Raw genomic sequence first — 21,877 nt, forward strand, 5'->3', positions numbered from 1 at the left:
TTTTTCCTTTCTGCTGGCTGGGATGTTACACCAGTTACAGTAGCCATCTTAGTTGGGAACTACGTTGGAAACCACATGGAAGATGGCAGAGCCAGCCTGGGTCCACAAATGATCTTGTGAAATCTTCCCCTGTCACCCTGTATTTTGACATGAAAAAGAAGATTTTCTTTCTCACTTGAGCTACTTTTGAGTCTCTTTGTTATGGCAGAAAATTTATACACTAATATAAAATGGAAAGCATTTCACAGTTTTAAGTTTTTCTTTATACTGTTTGGCTGTATTCTCTATATTTGTTATGGTATTTGGTATATATTTTACCAAATATATGGTAAAAATACCATATATTTGTTATGGTATTCTCAAAGTAGTTTTTAAAATAGCATATGATTACATGCCACGAGTTCCTTTTTGATTGATTATTTAGGAGAATGTTTTGCAAATTTTCAAGTTACTTTTAAGCTTTTGGTACTAATCATTAATAGAATAGTATTAATAAAATGATTATTAATATATGGCATTCTAATTATTAATAGAATGATTATTAATATATGGCATTCTGCTTTTCTAGATTTTTATGGTTGTATTTCTGGACTAGCTTATGATCAGTTTTGGTAAAGTTACACAGACCTTTTTAAAGAATTTTTCTTCAGGAGATACCTAAATACTTATTATGTTGTTGAACTTTATTATTTTTCTTGTCTGATCTCTCAAACGCTTAAAGTTGTAAATCACTGATTTCTTCCATTAATTTTAATTATTTATATTTCTATAAGTTTTTATTTTGGTGTGTGTGTTAATGTGTTATTTACTGTCAACATCTCAACTGAGGATTATAGCTGTTATTAGAGTAATATGACTTCTTTCTTTTTTTTCTCATTAAATAAAGGGTCTTGCTTTGTCACCCAGGCTGGAGTACAGAGGCATGATCATGGCTCATTGCAGCTTCCAAACTCTAAGGATCAAGTGGGCAATCCTCCTGGCTAGCTGGGTCTATTGTTGTGCTACTACACCTGGCTAATTTTTCTTTTTAATTTTTTGTAGAGACGGGGCCTCGCTATATTGCCCAGGCTGGTCTTGAACTTCTGGCCTCAAGCAGTCCTTCTGGCCTAGCCTCCCAAAGTGCTGGGATTACAGGTGTGTGCCACTGCACCCAGCTATGACTTTCTAATTTATGACTTGTGTTTTGTTTTAGCTGACATTGATATTGCTACCTTAGTTTATATTTCTCCATAAATCTGTGCTTCCTGTTATATTTAAACTTTCTTTGTCATTACTTTTATGTATGTTTCCTAAAAGTAGAACATAGTTAGATTTCATTTTTTATCCTAAAAAGAGCTATGTCCTTTATCCCTTAACAAATATTTAATGCATTTAAATTTGTTTCCAAATTGTTCTAATTGGTTTTACTTTGTTGATCTTCTTTTCAGCTTTCTGTTTGAAATTCTTCCTTGTTTTCATTGTGTTTTGAATTTTTTGCTGTTTTAATTTAAAGTTTTATGTTTAATTTGGTTTTCATTTTTAACTTTGGTTCATCTAAGAGGCTTTGAAATCCAAGGATTATTTTAAAGATTTTTTTTAACTTTAAATTTATGTGATACCTATCATTAACAGTCAAGAATAGGATGGTATCTCTTGATTTCCCTCAGTATCAAATGAGAAATTTAATATGTTTTACTTCTCTGCTTCTCTGTTTTCATTAATATGATCTAAGATTTTTAACTCAGACTGTTACTAAATTATAATTTTAAATTTATGCACAATTTCTTTTATTAACTTTTATATGGGTATAAAGATTATGAAAACCCTAAGTCGTCACAACCTTAATTTCCACTTTTTCAAGTAAAAGGAATCTTAAACCATCAAAATTATACTCTGATATCCTATTACTCATTATCTTCTTGATTTATTTTCATATTATCTCTTTAAAAAATACTGTTTTCATTTTTCCTGTTGCCCACATTTGAACTATTTCTTTGCTCCTTAGTCTAGGAGAAAAGAAGTAGAAATTGTCAGATTTGAAATTAAAATACCAAATTATGTATTTGGTATTTTCTATAGCGAAGTCTAAGGTCTGGAACATGTTTTGGATTATTGGATTAACAGATTTTATGGTGATGGGTTTTATGAGGAGAATTACCAGTTATTTAGTAGCTTCATAAGCTTGTTTTCTAGGATGTCCCTGTCAATTACTGCATCAGGTAACACAGGACCTGGCACTCAGATTCTCATTAATATTTGTTCAGTGACAGGAGCTGTCCTCTGTTGCTTTCGAGTCTCTAAGACTGTTTTCCCCATCTTGAATGTGCCTAGTCATCTGACCTCCTCTCAAATGGGCACCAACTTCATTCTCTCGGTATAATAAGGGACCTCGTATGGGACTTTCCTATTTTTTTTTTCAGAACATGCCTGAGGACCATTTAGGGAAGGAGGGTCTTAGAGGACATTCAGTCTTGCCTTGGAAACAGTGGGGAAGGAAGAACTCTGTAGCAGTTGCTAGGGGTAATATTATATCTTTAAGAAAACAATGCTGTTGCTAAGTTATTTTTAGACACAGAAGGTTTCTCTTTAATTTTTTTTCTTTTTTAGTGGATGATTATGTAGCTAGTCTACCAAGAGGTAGGGAGTGAAGTAAAGCTGAGAACAGCCTCTCCAGGATTATGAGGTCAGGATGAAGTTCTTGGCAAGAGACTCGATTTAGTGTGGTATTCTGGAAAGCACATGGGCTGAGGAGGCAGGAGACCTTTATTCTAGCTTTGGTTCCCTGTGACTGTGGCAAACCATTTAACTTTTGTGAGTCTCAGACTAGATTTATTGAATGAGGAATCTGACTCAAAGAATCCTTTCTAACTTTAAAATTCTGTGTCTGACCAGAGGACCAGGGTAGAACAAGGAGGTTTCTACTCGACAGCATTTTTATTTTTAATTTCATTTTGTAAAGTCAAGAGGAATAAATCATTTATCTTACTGCTTTGAACAGGAGGATTAGAAGAAGGAATCATATGTGGCTCATGTGTCTATGTTCTGACCTTGTATTAGGTAAGTGACATGACGCATGTTGCAATCAGTTTTCCCTATTGTAACACATGGAAATAATCTGGTACTAGAATGACTCAGAGGAATGTTTGTTGTTGTTGTTGCTTGTTCTGTTTTTGTTTTCTTGAAACAAGATTTTATTCCATCACCCAGGCTAGAGTGCAATAGCTTGATTATAGCTTATTGCAGCCTTGAACTCCCAAGCTAAAACGATCCTCCCACCTCAGTCCCCTGAGTAGCTGGGACTACAGGCACCCATCACCAGCCTCGGATAATTTTTTATAGAGACAGGGTCTCCCTGTCTTACACAGGCTGGTCTCAAGCTCTTGGTCTCAAGCAATCCTCCTGCCTTGGTCTCCCGAAATGTTGGGATTACAGGCCTGAGCACCTGCACCTAGCCGGGAATGTTAAATCACCATTTTTTCCCTGGAGAAAAATTGACAAAAATATTTATCTAGATTCCCAGAAGGTTATCACCTTTTCCACTGGGATATGTGTGTGTCTCAAAATTGAGGATGCTGGGAGGTGGGCCTGTTGTATGCTACCACTCAGCTATCAGGCTGCAGGTCACACTGAACATCTTTCATTGAACTCCTGAGTGGTGAAACGGCTGCTGGCACTAAAGTTATGTTTCACAAGGGCAGTAACAGGATGCTGCCCTAGCTGGCTATCTGTCATAAGTGGAGCTGGGCATGGTCACACGCGGGGTGGGCAGAGAGAGTTTTCAAATAATGAACATGTCACAGTTGTGAAAGAGCTGGGGACGAGTGCTGACTGAATAAAATCTATGCAGCAAAGGGTGACTCTTTTTGAAGAAAGGCTTTGTTCTGCCTGGATTCTGGAGGAAGAGCCACCAACAAAGGCTCCATCCAGAACAGCACAGCAAAGACTGGACAGCAGACTTTGGTTGCTTTTCTTCTCTGTAGTTATCACACTGAGAAGTAAAAAATAGTTGAAAAGTTTTATTTCCCTCTATCAAGAGCTTCCAGGGGTGGGAGAGAGTTGTTTCATTTCAGAAATGTGTTTCGTTTTAGTAAACACATATCATGAGTTGAATAAATGTAAATAAAATTCAAAATAAATTAGTAACTTGAATTTAAAAATGTATGTGACAGGCTTTTAAGTGCCACTGTATGTTAGGCCCTGGTAGGGATGCGGAGATCAGCATTCATTAAAGTCTGCCCTCTGGAACTTTGGTGAGGCCAACAGATAAATGGCTAATATTTATTATGTTTCATTCAGTTTTTGTGGAGCATCTACTCTATGCCAGGCAATAGGACTTACAAACTAAGGCAGAGAAGATCGAGTCTCTGGTCTCAAGGCATTTATGGTCCCAAGGGATACGAGTAAATAGGTAACTAGAGGGCCAGGTACATGAGGGCATACAGGGGAGACTACTAGAATGTGTGGGATTGACTGTGTTCTGAGATTAGAATGAAGCAGCCTCAAGGTGCCTATACTTTTCAGATTTCTAGAATCTTTAAGTCTTCTAGAACTACAGAGTTAACTGCTAGAGGAAACATTATTGTATGTTTTTGTAGGAATAGCTGCTTTATATTAATGATCCATAGCTGAGCATCTGGAAGGAAAAAAAATTGTTGATACATGTGCTTTCTGTTTTCAGCTGATGATGATGATGATGACGACTGAATTGCCCTCTACTAGCTGCAAATTATATCTACAATTTTAAATTTGAAATTATAGGGAGACACCTTTTGATCAAACATTGTTCCCTATTAAGTTACGGTAAAAGTCTTTCTTGAACTTTTAATCTATTTAAAAGAGATTGCATGGCTTCCCATAATCATTGAATCCCACGGCTCTTTGAGGTAGGGATTTCTCATTCAGCCCAGTGTCCTCCTGTTCAAGTACGAGGCTGCTTTCTCTCTGTCATCATTGAAGTGTTGGTCTTTTTGGACAACAGTAGAGGCCTGTAATTTATTTTAAGCTGGATTTGTAAATTGAAGGGGCCCAGGCTGAGTCTAGCCCATGGTGCATGTGGCTTACCTCCATGTCTGAGCCACAAAAGGCCCACTATTTGCTGTTTTCAGGGAGTTCATAAGAGCTTTTGTGACATAGTTTATACACACTTTATTGGCTAAAATCTAGATGATGTGAAGGAAAAAAGAAAAGGTTGCAAAAGTCAAAGTTATGGCTGTGAACTAGAAGAAAAGTTAAAAATATGAAAACTGGCACAAATGGTACAAACAAGAATTAGACATTAGCAAGAGCATAGAAGAAGAGGTTTTTAAATTATAGCACCCCTTAAGACATTTGAAATTGTTATAATGATTTAAAATAGGCAAATCTTTGGTCTTAGAAAGAATGAAGGGGCCGGGAGCAGTGACTCATGCTTGTAATCCCAGCACTTTGTGAGGCTGACGCAGGTGGATCATGAGGTCAGGAGATTGAGACCATCCTGGCTAACACAATAAAACCCCATCTCTACTAAAAATACAAAAAATTAGCCAGACGTGGTGGCGGGTGCCTGTAGTCCCAGCTACTCAGGAGACTGAGGCAGGAGAGTGGCATAAACCCAGGAGGCAGAGCTTGCAGTGAGCCAAGATCGCACCACTGCACTCTAGCCTGGGTGACAGAGCAAGACTCCATCTCAAAAAAAAAAAAAAAAAAAAAAAAGAATCAAGGGCTCTACTTTCTGTGTGTAGTTTATTAAATGTAAACACATACAAAATTTAAGGGGAAAAGGTAATCTTTTTATGTGAAACTGTTTTGCTTTATGGCTTCCAAGACTTTGAAAGCCTCTTTGCACTTTGCGTGGTTTTAAAACTTAATAAAATTGTTGGGGGGTGGCATAAGCAGATATTTTTAATATAGCAATTAGGAATATCATAAAGAAGATTATTAAAGCAGTTTGTAACATAAGCCTTCGATAGTATTACTAAATAAAACGAGGTTTTAGAAATTGGAACATGTTAACTACAAAATACAGTAAACTTTTTTTCATGTAATACTGAAATCAACTATGGAATTGAACAAACTTACTATGATTTTCCTTTTTAAAATAAAATTGTTTATAGAGGAAATTCTTGAATACTTTCCCTTTGTTAAAAAACAAAAAAAAACAAAAGACGTTTATATCAGGCTAAAGTTCCATTTGACTACCACCCTTCTGTCTTCCCAGAGATCATCATTTTGCTGTTTATTCTTCAAAATCATCTTCTAAATATTTTTAAGCATATATATGTTTACATACCACAGATGTGTATGTTTTTTGTTGATGTTTAAACACAGAATGTTGATTGCTGGTTCATTTTAAATATGGCCTTCCATTGTTGTTTTATTTTTAATACTTCTGCAGTATTACTAATAGCAGTTGACACTTAACTGAGTAGTTACTATGGGCTAGGCAGGATGCTTAGCATTTTTCATATAATTTAGCCTTATCTTCATAATAACCTTCAGAAGTAAAATAGTTGGTTTTATATGAATAAAATTCTACCTTCAATATACCTTTCATTTACAGTAAATTACTAATGCCAGTAGTTTAGCATTCTTTAATTAGATTTCAATACCAAAACATTTGGAATGATTTTTTAAAATTGCTAAGACTGTAACTGCTAGTTCTGTTACATTTTTTATTCTTGTGCGGTTGGCCTTTACCAAGGCTGAAGAGTCAGGTGTCTGCTTGCTAAACCAGAAGGCTGGAGATATGAAGGTAATTCTTGCTCAACTTTTAGGAATGAAGTGGTAGTATGTGTCCTATTTGACTGATTTTAAATGAGGAACAGACAGCCCGAGACATTTCCTCACTAGTTAATGGTTTGAAAAGCCTATGCCTGTGATGATGTCCATTTTGGGGACAGTTATAGGATACAAGACTTAGACTGAAGGTGGTTCCCTTTTGAAAGAAGTCTTTCATTGTGCCCTTAGTTATACTGGTATGAAGAAATAAAGGCTGCTGCAATAGGAACTCCAAGAATTTTTATGAGAATTGGTAGAAAGGGGTATTGGGTAGATTGAGAGTAAAAAAGGTTGTGCTTATGTATATGCTGATTTTGGAGTTTGGGTGAGGATATTTTCCACATTTCATGACAAAATAAAGAGCTGTTAGTGAATGGGAGAGCTCTCAGAAAGTTTTAAGTCTCTCTGCTGCTTAAGTTTTAAGTCTCTCTGCTGCTTAACTGACTGTGTGACTTTGAACAGCTCCATGACACTGTTTTAATCAAATAATAATATTCACTTCATACAACTATAGGGTAGAAATTACATAAAGTACGTTAGACATTGCTAAGTGTTCTATAAATGTGCCAGTATTAGGTGGTATTCTTACCGTTTTCATTAACATAACTGTTGTCAAAATCTTCTACAGTTCACCTCTATACCAAAGACTTAACCTACTTGCTTCTATCCTTTATTACTTGAGAAAGGTTACTATATTAGGATTCTGTTATTTTCAGAATAGTGAAAGAGGACCTATCACCTTTTAACATTGAACAAATATTGAAGGCCTAATATATGTGTGTGTGTATGTATATATGTGTGTGTGTGTGTGTATGTATATATATGTATATGTGTGTGTGTATGTGTGTATATATATATGTGTGTGTGTGTATATATGTGTGTGTCAGCCAGCATTTCTTCTGGCTGAATGCTAGTAAAGGAAAGATCATTTATATTAATAATAACTCTGGAGGAGAAGAGAAGGTCCCAATAAATATCATTTGCGAACGGTCTCAGTAAATATTTCATTGTCATCATTAGTCTTCATAGGCTTTTTAAAATCTGTTTTTGTCTTCAAGATTTAAAAATGATTATTAATAATATCTGTCCATTTATGCAAGTATTTGTAAGTAAATGAATTTGTAAATGGTTATGATGAGACACTAAAAAAACTGATAAAATCTTACCTGCTTTGGTTTGGTTTTGGTTTTGGTTATAATAGCTTTGAAGTCACAAATTACATTCAATGGGAGTATGAGGTTTTTATGTTTAATAGGATGGAACATGGGTTAAAAATGCTAAGAAGTGCTCATTTCCAGAGTATGCTCTCATTTTCAGCTGAGGAGACTGAGCTCCACTGAGTCTGCATTTGGTATACTTCGGGGTCCACATTCTAATGGGAAACTGATTCTTGCTGGAAACCCAATCAGAAGTCTGGTTTATTCTGGGTTTGTTTAAAATTTTCCTTCCTACTGTTCTATTTTCCTAATATAAGTATTATAGCAATTTAGAATTCATGGAAACAATGAGCACCTTTAGCTTCTTACAGTGTCATGAGACTGCATATTTGTGATTCAATGTTCAAGAAATTAAACATCAGTTGTTTAAGGCAACTAGGAAGTCTACAGTTTAATCTCATTTACTGTTATTTAGTGATACGCCATTTAGTATATGAAAACACTGTGGGTATAGGCTGTTTCTTGAAGCAGACTATGTGTGCTTTGCGGGGGGGCACTTTGCTAGGGGAAGAAATCTTTTGGTTTTTTTGTTCCCTCTTCTGGAGAGTTCTGAAAGTCTGTCCTTTTGACTTTTATTGGCAATTGTCATTGTCATCTCTATATTCTTTTATTTTTTTTACTTACTCTGTGGTAAACCATCTCTAGCCTGCAGTTATACCAATGGAAAAAAATCTTACTTCAAAGTGACCCATGAAATTCCATTCTATATTTTAAACGTGCCACATTGGAAATGCCACTTTTTTCTCCATTGTATTTTGTTACCCTAACCCATGCCCTCACCATCTGAGGACTGTATGTTTTTAAAATTAATAGCTCTCATGCTCACTGGTTTGTGGAAACTGAGCATTTCCCTGTTACCCAGAGGCAGTTGTGGTAAAAGTATCTTGTTTTCTTCAGATCCCAACCATGGGTCTCTAAAGGTATCTAAGATCTGTACGGTCACATCTGCTTTTCCAAGTAACAACTAGAAATATTTTACCTGGCCTTCACTATAGCTAGGCTATAATAAAGTTTACAATCAGAGGCCGGATGCAGTAGCTCACACCTGTAATCCCAACACTTTGGGAGGGCTAGGCGGGCGGATTACCTGAGGTCAGGAGTTTGAGCCAACCTGACCAACATGGAGAAATCCTGTCTCTACTAAAAATACAAAAGTAGCCGGGTGTGGTGGTGCATGCTTGTAATCCCAGCTTCTCAGGAGGCTGAGGCAGGAGTATCGCTTGAACCTGGGAGGCGGAGGTTGTGGTGAGCCGAGATCGCGCCATTGAGCTCCAGCCTGGGCAACAAGAGCAAAACTCCGTCTAAAAAAAAAAAAAAAAAAAAAAAAAAAAAAAAAAAAAAATTGGTTTACAATCAGTTAAATTCTCTCTAAGCTTCTGGCTTAGAATACTGAAGAAACTTTTATATAGAGTAGATAGAGGATAGAGTAGGAATTTCTGATTTGATTGTGTGTTATTGTGGAAAGAATGTTTTCCCTACAGACTGACTAGGAACAAGATGTTTAAACATAAGCCAGGGTGGAGACCTGTTTGGTCAGCTTTATAGGAGCCATGTTTCCCTACTTAGGATGAGTTTGCCAACTATCCCATCAACCTACCCCTGCCTTATCCTTCAAGTGTCTTTGGAATTTTTACTTAGGGCAATGTTGGGTAAGGCAGTGATATAGTACATATGTAGCAGTTAGGCTAGAGGCTGTTTTGTGGAGCAGCATGATTTTATCATGCCATTATAAATTTATGCTGTGCTGTGTGTGTGTGTGTGTGTGTGTGTGTGTGTGTGTGTGTGTGTGTATATAGTCTTTTTTTCCCTTTTTCTCAATCCCTCTCTGCTCTTGGCTTGTATATTCACATAACTGGGCAGCAGGAGGATTTCATTTATCACAGGCGGTGGGAGAGGGTACAGAGATATGAAAGGGTTAGTGTTCACATTTCCTGTGTAGTTCCTTCTGATCTTACTGAGTTGTAATTCCTTTCTTGATGTTAAACATTCCCAGGCTCCAATAACCTTCTGGCCTGCTTGCACTGGCCAAGTGTGTCCCAGGTGATCATGTAGGCGAACCTCCTGTTTTTAAGACAAGAAATCGCTCCTTCCTTCATGAGATAGGCTAAATATTCATTCCTTTGCAGTCCCAGAAGAAATCCTTTAATTTAAAACAACAACAGAGCAGTAACATATTAGTTTTAAAATTAAAATTTAGCAGCCATGTTTGTTGTCAGGTTAATTTTGTAGATTTTTGAATCTGTTCATTGGTGGTTTAGTGAGTTTCTGGTGGAATGAAACCATATTGATACTTTAAAGATTACATCCTTTCTTCTTAAAACACACTTTAAAATTGGGTTTTAATTCTAAAAGGATAAAATTTTGGCCCTACCATCTTACTTTTAGCCTACTTATCAGTAGATCATTTTAAGTTGCCTCAGATGCAAAGCAGCTTAGCTGAACTACAATATTTCTGCTTTTCTTTATTAGTCAGCTCTTAGAAGTTTATAGTTGAGCATTGGGGAGATACTTATTTCCTTTTTCTCTGGTTTTGAAAGTATATACCGGCTCATCTTTTTTCCTGCAATTTAAAATATATAAATTTTTGTGGTTGGCAAAAAGGCTTTCTTTTTTTGCCTTTTTCTCTAAAGTTTTAGAAGAAAATATTACACCATGAAGCATAAGAATGGGTCAGCAGCTAATTTACAGGGACAAGGAGTACTTTTGCCAATGCTGCCTTAATCTCAGGTAAAGAGCTTCTGTTTGGACAAGGCTCCAAGGGTAAGTTTACTCTTACTGCTTATAGCACATCTCTGTGTCTCAGTCAACACCTTGGGAACCTAGGGGCTTGGGGACTGAAATGAAACAGTACCTCTTTGAGGGAGTTTCTAGGGTAATTTTAAGTTTGCTAGTGTTTAGGCAAAGTAAACTGTCTGCATTGCTCTAAGCAATGAGATAAAATATTTCCAGTGTACCTTAACTGTCTGGAATACAGTTTTACAGGGGATGGGTAGATGAATTTTTGGATTAAATCTGTTTAAATCCGCTTTAGAGAGCCAACATGAATTGTTGATATTAATCATTTGCCTCTAGTTCCCCAGTGGCCTAATACAGAGCCTGTCACACAGTAGGTTTTCTTTTCTTTTCTTTTTTTTTTTTGAGATGGAGTTTTGCTCTGTCCCCCAGGCTGGCGTGCAGTGGCGCTATCTCAGTTCACTGCAGCCTCCGCTTCATGGGTTCAAGTGATTGTCCTGCCTCAATCTCCTGAGTAGCTGGAACTACAGGTGCCCGCCACCACACCCGGCTAATTTTTTGTATTTTTAGTAGAGATGGGGTTTCACTGTGTTAACCAGGATGGTCTCAATCTCCTGACCTTGTGATCCACCCGTCTCGGCCTCCCAAAGTGCTGGGATTACAGGCGTGAGCCATTGCACCCGGCCCCTTGATTCTTTTTAAGACCAAAAGTTTGCCTATTTAAAATCATTTTTTCTTTTTTTGAAACAGGAGCTCACTCTGTCACCCAGACCATAGTACAGTGGCATGATCATAGCTCGTTGTAGCCTCAAACTCCTGGGCTCAAGTGCTCCTCCCACCTCAGCCTCCTAAGTACCTGAGATTACAGGCAAATGCCACTAAGCCCTACTTATTTTTTTCTTTTTTTATTTTGTAGAGACAGGGTCTTGCTATATTGCCCAGGCTTGTCTAGAACTCCTGTTCTCAAGTGATCCTCCCACCTTGGCCTCCAAAGTGCTGGGTAATTTTAGGCAGTGGTTTTCAAAAATGATTTATTGAATGAATGAATGAGACTGGTGGATTACTTTCGTAGATTTTTTTTTTTTTTATAATATTGCTAATAGTAAAGAGTGATTCATTTAGTACGTACATCTTTGTATTTTTAAAAATCATTTCAACTTTTATTTTAGATTCAGGGGTTACATGTGCCACAAGACTTGTTACATGGGTACATTATGTGATGCTAAGGTTTGGGGTGTGGATGATCCTGTCACCTAGGTACTGAGCATAGTACCCAGTAGTTACTTTTTCAGCTCTTGCCTCCCTCCTCCCTCTCTCCTTCCTCTAGTAGTCCCCGGTGTCTATTGCTGCCATCTTTGTGTCCATCTGGACCTCATGTTTCACTCCCACTTATAAGTGAGGACATGCAGTACTTAGTTTTCTGTTCCTGAGTTAATTCACTTAGGATAATGGCCTCCAGCTGCATCCATGTTGCTGCCAGGGACATGAGTTTATTTTTTTATGGCTGCATAGTATTCCATGATGAATATATACCACGTTTTCTTTGATGGACATCTTGGTTGATTCCATGTCTTTGTTATTGTGCATAGTGCTGTCATGAACATAGGAGTTCATGTGTCTTTTTTGTAGAACGATTTATTTTCCTTCAGGAAATGGGATTGCTGGTTGAATAGTAGTTCTGTTTTTAAGTTCTTTGAGAACTCTCCAAACTGCTGTCCACAGTGGCTGAGCTAATTTACATTCCCACCAGCATAAGAATTCCCTTTTCTCTGCAGCCTCACCAGCATATTATTTTTTGGCTTTTTAATAATAGCTATTCTGACTGGTGTGAGATGGTATCTCATTTTAGTTTTGATTTGCATTTCTCTGATGATTAGTGATGTTGAGCATTTTTTCATGTATTTGTTGGCTGCTTTTATGTATTCTTTTGAGAAGTGTTTGTTTGTGTCCTTTGCTCACTTTTTAATGGGGTTATTTGCTTGTTGAATTGCTTAAATTCCTTATAGATTCTGGATATTAGACCTTTGTTGGATGCATAGTTTTTAAAAATATTTTCTCCCATTCCGTAAGGTCTGTTTATGCTGTTGATAGTTTCTTTTGCTATGCAAAAGCTCTTTAATTAGGTCTCACTTGTCAATTTTTTTTGTTGCAGTTGCCTTTGAGGTCTTAGCTACAAATTCATCGCCAAGGCCAGTGTCCAGAATGGTATTTCCTAGGTATTTTTCTAGGATTTTTATAGTTTGAGGTCATTGTTCCATATGTGTGTGACTGTGTGCATGTCTACAAATATTACTTTCATCCTTCCTATTAATCTGTAATGGTATGTCCTGTTCAGAGTCCTTTTATCATTGAACAGTTAATTTCCTCACAACATTCTGTGCCCAAGTCCTTAGGTGATCTATACCTAGCTGACCTAACTGTGACACTGCTTGGTCATAGAAAAAAAGATTACATTTAGTTATCAATTAAAAATAATCTGTTAACATTTCCTGAAACTAATAAGCAAATTCATTGTTCTCATAATGGAAAAATACATTTTCCCCCAAGAATTAACTATTCCTAGGAAGAGCGCTGAATACTAATGTCCATCAGTCAACAAATACTTGCAGAATGCTAGTGTAAACAGCATTGTGCCTGGTATTGTGGGCTCTCCAGAAATGTGCACCACCTTGTTCCTGCCATCTGAAGTGTCCTAGACTTCTCAACAAAGAGGATATGGACACTCATCAAGTTAAACAACCACCTAAAGTATGTTAAATATAGTTATGGGCCAAGTGAGAGGCATGGACGAGAATCAAGTAGCTTAGAGGAAGGCGAAATCATTTTTACTTGAATTAGAGAGTGATGAAAGATTTAATGGAAGCTTGACTAGGGCATTAAACAAATAGTTGGGGTTTGAGTATAAAGGAATAAGGCTATCTGACATTTATAATTAAGGGTGACCGTTATCACACTTCCTGTGCCTAGGAGCAATGAAGAAACAACTAAAAAAAAAAAAAGCTTAAGTGTATGGCGGAACCTTTTCTTCATCAGTGACTTATTTGTTCCTTATTTTCTCCTAAAGTAGAATTTCAGAAAAGCTTCCGCCTAGGACATACAGCAGCTATTTTAGCTACTATAAGGATCACTTCAGTAGGAAATCCTCCCAGACTTTTCACCCAAGTAAAATTTCAGCAGAAAGACAGGAATAAGATATATTGAAAAGTTATTGTTCATGACTACAGTTTGATAATAAAGGCTTGATTCAATCTCATTGGCAATTTTTTTTTTTTTTTTTTTTTTTTGAGATGGAGACTCACTCTGTCACCCAGGCTGGAGGGCAGTGGTGCGATCTGCAACCTCTGCTGCCTGGGTTCACGGGGTTCTCCTGCCTCAGCCTCCCATTAGCTGGGATTACAGGCACCTGCCACCGCACCTGGCTAATTTTTGTAGTTTTTAGTAGAGACAGGGTTTCACTATCTTGGCCAGACTGGTCTTGAACGCCTGAACTCCTGACTTTGTGATCCACTCGCCTTGGCCTCCCAAAGTGCTGGGATTACAGGCGTGAGCCACAGGGCCTGGCCTCATTGGCATATATACTAGCGCTCACTGCTGAGTTATATCTTGATTTGAATCCTAACATAAGGAGATATTTCCAAGTTCACTATTTTTTTACACATAGATAGGTGGCTATTGATATTTATCACTATAGATACATATCATAATTTGATAGGAGTTTCTATTAACCTGTTAAAGTTTTTGTTTTTTGTGGTTTTTTTTTTTTTTTTTTTTTTTGTTGTTGTTGGGGGGACGGAGTTTCACTCCGGTCACCCAGGCTGGAGTGCAGTGGCACGATCTCAGCTCACTTCAACCTCCGCCACCCGGGTTCAAGCAATTCTCCTGCCTCAGCCTTCTGAGTAGCTGGGATTACAGGCGCCCGCCACCATGCCCAGCTAATTTTTGTGTTTTTGGTAGAGACTGGGTTTCACCATGTTGGCCAGGCTGGTCTCAAACTCCTGACCTCAGGTGATCTGCCCACCTCGGCCTCCCAAAGTGCTGGGATTACAGGCGTGAGCCACCGTGCCTGGCCAACCTCTTAAAATTTCTTTCACAATAAAGCATTTACTAGTATTACAAACTATTTTAGTCCTGTATTTTGTTTTGTAAAGCAGATTTTAAAATGAATAGAATTTATATTGAGACCCTTTGATTATATTTACTTATTAAAAGCAAACCCATTAGTGCATTTTAGAGTCAAACATCTGTCTACTTGTATTCTTTTATTACATAGCTAAAGGAAAAATAATGCTGCACAGAAACGAAACCAGTTTTTCCAAAACAGTAAAGACAGAATGTTGAGACAGTCTGCTCACTTTAATTTTTATTTTATATTTTAGTCTTTTGGCCAGTAGCAAATTGATATGACCTTGTGCATGTTTCTCTGAATATCTACACTTGTTCAACTGTATGAATTGCTGCCAGTGTGACAATGAGCTGGCAGCTATATCCAGCTTGCTTCTCACACTATATTTTTGTAAAGACCTAGATTCTTTCAAGATATTACTAAGTGATCCATGATTAAAGGTTTTGGTGATTTGCTAATTTTAGGAAAGGTGGGAACCATCACAATGTATATTACATAGTGTATATTGGTATTTTATTTAACCCAGTGTTTCCCAAATGTATTTGAACTTAGAAACACCCACCCACTGTCTTTCTTCCTTCCAACTTCCTTCCTTTCTTAGTTTGTTTTTTAAGAACGCTTATTAAAATCTCTTATAGAACAAGTTTCAGGAAAGTACACTATGAAACTTTTATATACACATGCACGTTATTTAGATATGTTGCTTAAGTCTTTTTCTATTAATCTCCACCTTTTCTGGGGCATAGGTTGGGAGGAAGAAGGAAAATGAGTAACTTATAAGTTTTACTAGTTATTCTGATGTCAAGTTTAGTGGGAAAGAGGCTGAAGCTTCTATCTAAAATAAGGTTTGAGAATGATCTGAGTATTTTAAGATTTCCTACTTTCTGTGTCTTCTGTAGCTTGTTGCTCTGTACAAGCAGGAGTTGACAGAGCATAACAGAAGTTACCTCTATGAGAAAGAGTAAGGTGGGTTGGAGGTGAAATAAGACTTTTCCCTTTTGTAACCTTAATAAGAAAAAGCAAATTAAAAGACCTAAATTGACGGAGAGAACCAGTAATTTACAACATAATTTCTTATTTCAAGCTTTTGTAAGTACTAGCCTCTCTGGTAGTTTTAAATGCATTTTGTTTAGAAAGTACCAAAATTTGTAAAACTTTTTTTTTTTAACAGGCTTATATAAAGTCAGATAAATGTAGTAAGATAAGAATAATATCTTTCGTCCTTTATCTTGTACATACCTGTTATTAATATACTATGCCATCATTGTCTATGTGCTCAGTGGGCAACTGTATATTATTTTTCTCTGTATTTTTGGCACCTAACCTTGCACTGTGCCTGGTACATAGTAGGCATTCAGTAAATGTTTGTTGATGTGAGTGTGGGGGGTGGGAAAACTGAATTTTATAGTCAATCCTAGGGGAATACGTTAATGGTTGAAATCTTAAAAGGATTATGTTCTTTTGAAAACATCTTTAAAATATAGCCTATCTTATTTTTGTATTTATATCTATCTTGTCTAAGAAAGGATTTAAGGTGGTATTGATAAGTACACTTAGTACAGTGGGATCAAATACAATTTAAAATAACTGGGTAGAAGAACAAAATTGGAGGATTTATACATCCCTCTTTCAAAACTCTATCTAAAGTGACAGTATTCAAGACAACATGGCCGTGGCATAGGATAAGCATATAAATCAATGGAGAGGAATTGAGAGTCCAGAAATAAACATTTACATTTTTGGTCCATTGATTTTTGAAAGAGCTGCTAAGACAAATAGAGAAAGGGTTATTTTTTCAACAAATGGTGCTGGAAAAATTGGATATCATATACAAAAATTAACTACCTCACAATCACCATACAAAAAAATTAGCTGAAAATGAATTATAGGCCTAAATGTAAGAGCTAAAATTATAAAACTTATAAAAGAAAGCATAGAAGAAACTTTATGACCTTGGATTAGGCAGAATTGTTAGGTATGACACCAGAAGCATGAGCCATAAAGACTAAACCAGGAAGAAGTTGAATCCCTGAATAGACCAATAGCAGGCTCTGAAATTGAGGCAATAATTAATAGCGTACCAACCAAAAAAAGTCCAAGACCAGACGGATTCACAGCCGAATTCTACCAGAGGTACAAGGAGGAGTTGATACCATTCCTTCTGAAACTATTCCGATCAATAGAAAGAGGGAATCCTCCCTAACTCATTTTATGAGGCCAGCATCGTCCTGATACCAAAGCCTGACAGAGGCACAACAACAACAAAAAAAGAATTTTAGACCAATATCCCTAATGAACATCGATGCAAAAATCCTCAATAAAATACTGGCAAACCCAATCCAGCAGCACATCAAAAAGCTTATCCACCATGATCAAGTGGGCTTCATCCCTGGGATGCAAGGTTGGTTCAACATACGCAAATCAATAAATGTAATACAGCATATAAACAGAACCAAAGACAAAAACCACACGATTATCTCAATAGATGCAGAAAAGGCCTTCGACAAAATTCAACAGCTTTTCATGCTAAAAAACTCTCAATAAATTCGGTATTGATGGAACGTGTCTCAAAATAATAAGAGCTATTTATGATAAACCCACAGCCAATATCATACTGAATGGGCAAAAACTGGAAGCATTCCCTTTGAAAACTGGCACAAGACAGGGATGCCCTCTCTCACCACTCCTATTCAACATAGTGTTGGAAGTTCTGGCTAGGGCAATCAGGCAAATAAAGAAATAAAGGGTATTCAGTTAGGAAAAGAAGAAGTCAAATTGTCCCTGTTTGCAGATGACATGATTATATATTTAGAAAACCCCATTGTCTCAGCCCAAAATCTCCTTAAGCTGATAATAAACTTTAGCAAAGTCTCAGGATACAAAATCAATGTGCAAAAATCACAAGCATTATTATACATCAGTGACAGACAAACAGAGAGCCAAATCATGAATGAACTCCCATTCACAATAGCTTCAAAGAGAATAAAATATCTAGGAATCCAACTTACAAGGAATGTAAAGGACCTCTTCAAGGAGAACTACAAACCACTGCTCAGTGAAATAAAAGAGGACACAAACAAATGGAAGAACATACCATGCTCATGGATAGGAATAATCAATATTGTGAAAATGGCCATACTGCCCAAGATAATTTATAGATTCAGTGCCATCCCCATTAAGCTACCAATGACTTTCTTCACAGAATTGGAAAAAAACTGCTTTAAAGTTCATGTGGAACCAAAAAAGACCCCACATTGCCAAGACAATCCTAAGCCAAAAGAACAAAGCTGGAGACATCACGCTACCTGACTTCAAACTATACTACAAGGCTACAGTAACCAAAACAGCATGGTACTGGTACCAAAACAGTGTTATAGACCAGTGGAACAGAACAGAGCCCTCAGAAATAATACCACACATCTACAGCCATCTGATCTTTGACAAACCTGACAAAAACAAGATGGGGAAAGGATTCCCTATTTAATAAATGGTGCTGGGAAAATTGGCCAGCCATAAGTAGAAAGCTGAAACTGGATCCTTTCTTTACTCCTTATACGAAAATTAATTCAAGATGGATTAGAGACTTAAATGTTAGACCTAAAACCATAAAAACCCTAGAAGAAAACCTAGGTAATACCATTCAGGACATAGGCATGGGCAAGGACTTCATGTCTAAAACACCAAAAGCAACGGCAACAAAAGCTCAAATTGACAAATGGGATCTCATTAAACTAAAGAGCTTCTGCACAGCAAAAGAAACTACCATCAGAGTGAACAGGCAACCTACAGAATGGGAGAAAATTTTTGCAATCTACTCATCTGACAAAGGGCTAATATCCAGAACCTATAAAGAACTCAATCAAATTTACAAGAAAAAAACAACCCCATCAAAAAGTGGGCAAAGGATATGAACAGACACTTCTCAAAAGAAGACATTCATACAGCCAACAGACACATGAAAAAATGCTCATCATCACTTGCCATCAGAGAAATGCAAATCAAAACCACAATGAGATACCATCTCACACCAGTCAGAATGGCAATCATTAAAAAATCAGGAAACAACAGGTGCTGGAGAGGATGTGGAGAAATAGGAACACTTTTACACTGTTGGTGGGACTGTAAACTAGTTCAACCATTGTGGAAAACAGTGTGGCAATTCCTTAAGGATCTATAACTAGAAATACCATTTGAACCAGCCATCCCATCACTGGGGATATACCCAAAGGGTTATAAGTCATGCTGCTATAAAGACACTTGCACACGTATGTTTATTGCAGCACTATTCACAAAGCAAAGACTTGGAATCAACCCAGATGTCCATCAGTGACAGACTGGATTAAGAAAATGTGGCACATATATACCATGGAATACTATGCAGCCATAAAAAGGATGAGTTCGTGTCCTTTGTAGGGACACGGATGCAGCTGGAAACCATCATTCTCAGCAAACTATCGCAAGAACAGAAAACCAAATACTGCATGTTCTCACTCATAGGTGGGAACTGAACAATGAGATCACTTGGACACAGGAAGGGGAGCATCACACACCGGGTCCTATTGTGGGGAGGGGGTAGGGGGAAAGGATAGTATTAGGAGATATACCTAATGTAAATGACGAGTTAATGGGTGCAGCACACCAACAAGGCACATGTATACATGTGTAACAAACCTGCACATGTACTTAACGTATAATTTAAAAAAAAAATTGATGAATTTGACTTAATTAAAATTAACATTTTTATGCTACAGAAGACATCGGGAAGAAACTAAAAAGAACACTGCAGAATGGGAGAAAATATTTGCTAATCATGTGTGATAAAGGACTTGTATCCAAAACATGTAGAGAATTTCAAGTAAACAATAAGGTGAACAACCCAACTTAAAAACAAGCAAAAGAACAGAATAGACACTTCATCTGAAAAGACATGAGAATGATTAATAGCCACATGTAAGCACAGTGAGCATCATTAATCATTAGGAAGATACACATAAAAACACAATGAGATACCACAATGAGATTACATCCCCTGGAATGGCTGCAATAAAAAAGAAAATATATAGTGTCTAGGATGTGGAGAAACAGGAACTCTCATATATTGTTGGTAGGAATGTAAATTGTTAGCAGCCACTTTGGAAAATAGTTTGGCTATTTCTTTTAAAGTTAAACCAACTTACCATATGTAGTAAGGTTCTCCAGAGGGACAGAACGCATCGTGTGTGTGTGTGTGTGTGTGTGTGTGTGTGCGCGCGCGCGCGAAGAAATTTATTTTAAGGAATTAATTGGCTCATGCAGTTGTGAAGTCTTGGTGTGTCTGATGGAGGAAAGCAGCAAAGGCTGGAGACTGAGGAAAGAGTTGCAGTTTGAGTCCAAATGCAGTCAGCTGGAAAACCAGGAAGAGCCAATGTTGCAAATGAAGTCTGAAGGGAATCTGTTGGGGAATTCCCTTTTGCCCAGGTGGGTCAACCTTTTGTTCAGGCCATCAACTCATTAGATGAAGCCCCCGCATATAATGGAGGACCATCTGTTATACTCAAAGTCTAACAATCTAAATGCATATCTTGTCCAAAATTACTCTCACAGAAATGTTGAGAGTAATATTTGACCAAATATCTGAGTGCTGTGATCCAGCCAAATTGATACATAATTTTTAATCATTGTGCCATATAAACTCAGCAATTCTACTTCTTGGAATCTGCCCAAGAGAAATGAAAAGATATGTTCACACAAAGACTTGTATGTAATTGCTCTTGGCAACATTATTTATAATAGATATTAATAAAAACAAGAAAAAATCCAATGTCCATAACCTGGTAAATGGATAAACAAAATGAGGCATATCTACACATTGGAATACTATTCACCAATGAAAAAGGAAAATATTAATGTATGCTGCAGCATGGATGAAACTAAAAAATATTGTGTTGAGTGAAAGGAACTAGACTTAGTAGACTACATATTATATGATTTCACTTATGAAGTTTCTAGAAAAGGGAAACTGATTTAGTTAGCTAGGAGATTAGAGGGGAACTGGGGATAGAAGCAGGAATTGACTGCATATGGACTCAAGGGAATTGGGAGAGATCATGGAAAACTGGATTGTAGTGATGATTGTATCCATTTAGTCCATTTTGGTTTTCCATAAATGGACTAAAACTTCATTAAACTGTCCACTGTTCAATGGACAATGTTTAATTTTATGGTATATACATTGCACTTCAATCCATATCAAAATTATAAAAGTGGTACAGATGGAGTAAGGATGGGACACATATTACATCTTATAAAAGCTATATTTTGCTTGAGGTGGATCGCACATTTTGTTCTAAGTGCTCTAAGAAGACATTTCTCAAAATGAAATTTGTTTTCTATTCACAAGATCAAAATTTATCAATGTTTTAGAAGCCTAATAATTATAATTCAAAGGAAAATATATCCTTTTTGTTAAAGTGCAGTGTAATCAAGTCTGTCCTTAAACAACATCCTCAGTAAATAACTGAAGACTCTCTTCTGAAGACTTGTTTCTTCAGCCCCCTTTCTGTACAATATGGTAGCCTAACATCGAAGGCACATTGATAAATACAGCCCTGTGGGGTGAATAGGGAGGAGATCAGCAAAAGTACAAGGCCAGGAATGCTAGTCTTTGGTCGTATGACTCCGTCCCAAATATGGAGCTACAAAAGACCTCGAGCAGCCAAAGCAACATTGGGAAAAAGAACAAAGCTGGAGTCATCACACTAGCTGACTTCAGATTATACTACAAAGCATTTCCAAACCTCAAGAATAGTATAAATATCCAGGCACAGGAAGGTCAAAGATCATGCAGCCTACCCAGACTGGAATCATAAAAGAACACCTGAGTACAGCAATAATGAGTCACAAAATTGAATCAGTAATAAGAATTAGTCCATCAAAGAAAAGCCCAAACCCTGATGCTTTTCCTGCTGAACATTTAAAATAGAAATAATGCCAATTCTTCTCAAAATATTCCAAAGAATATTAACTGTATTAACCAGTAGTAACCAAAACAGCATGGTACACATATAAAAACACACATAGGACAGTGGTA

General features: G+C 37.0%; 1 protein-coding gene across 32 annotated transcripts in view; it reads left to right on the plus strand.

The window, feature by feature from the left end:
- ZNF438 (zinc finger protein 438) overlaps positions 1-21,877 on the plus strand; it is a 177,765-nt gene that overhangs the window by 52,177 nt on the left and 103,711 nt on the right. For 13 of the 32 annotated variants that reach the window (XM_073018873.1, XM_073018892.1, XM_073018898.1 and 10 more), the window contains 2 exons: positions 1,042-1,134; positions 2,978-3,036. The exons of 14 other annotated variants lie outside the window; for them this stretch is intronic. The gene's annotated coding sequence lies outside the window, so the exon portion shown is untranslated. Of the gene's footprint in view, positions 1-1,041; positions 1,135-2,977; positions 3,037-4,657; positions 4,780-21,877 lie in introns of all 32 variants that reach the window. 5 more of the 32 variants (XM_073018893.1, XM_073018879.1, XM_073018887.1 and 2 more) reach the window with 2 other exon arrangements.

The sequence above is a fragment of the Chlorocebus sabaeus genome, chromosome 9 (genome assembly GCF_047675955.1).
Source record: "Chlorocebus sabaeus isolate Y175 chromosome 9, mChlSab1.0.hap1, whole genome shotgun sequence".
NCBI lineage: Eukaryota > Metazoa > Chordata > Mammalia > Primates > Cercopithecidae > Chlorocebus > Chlorocebus sabaeus.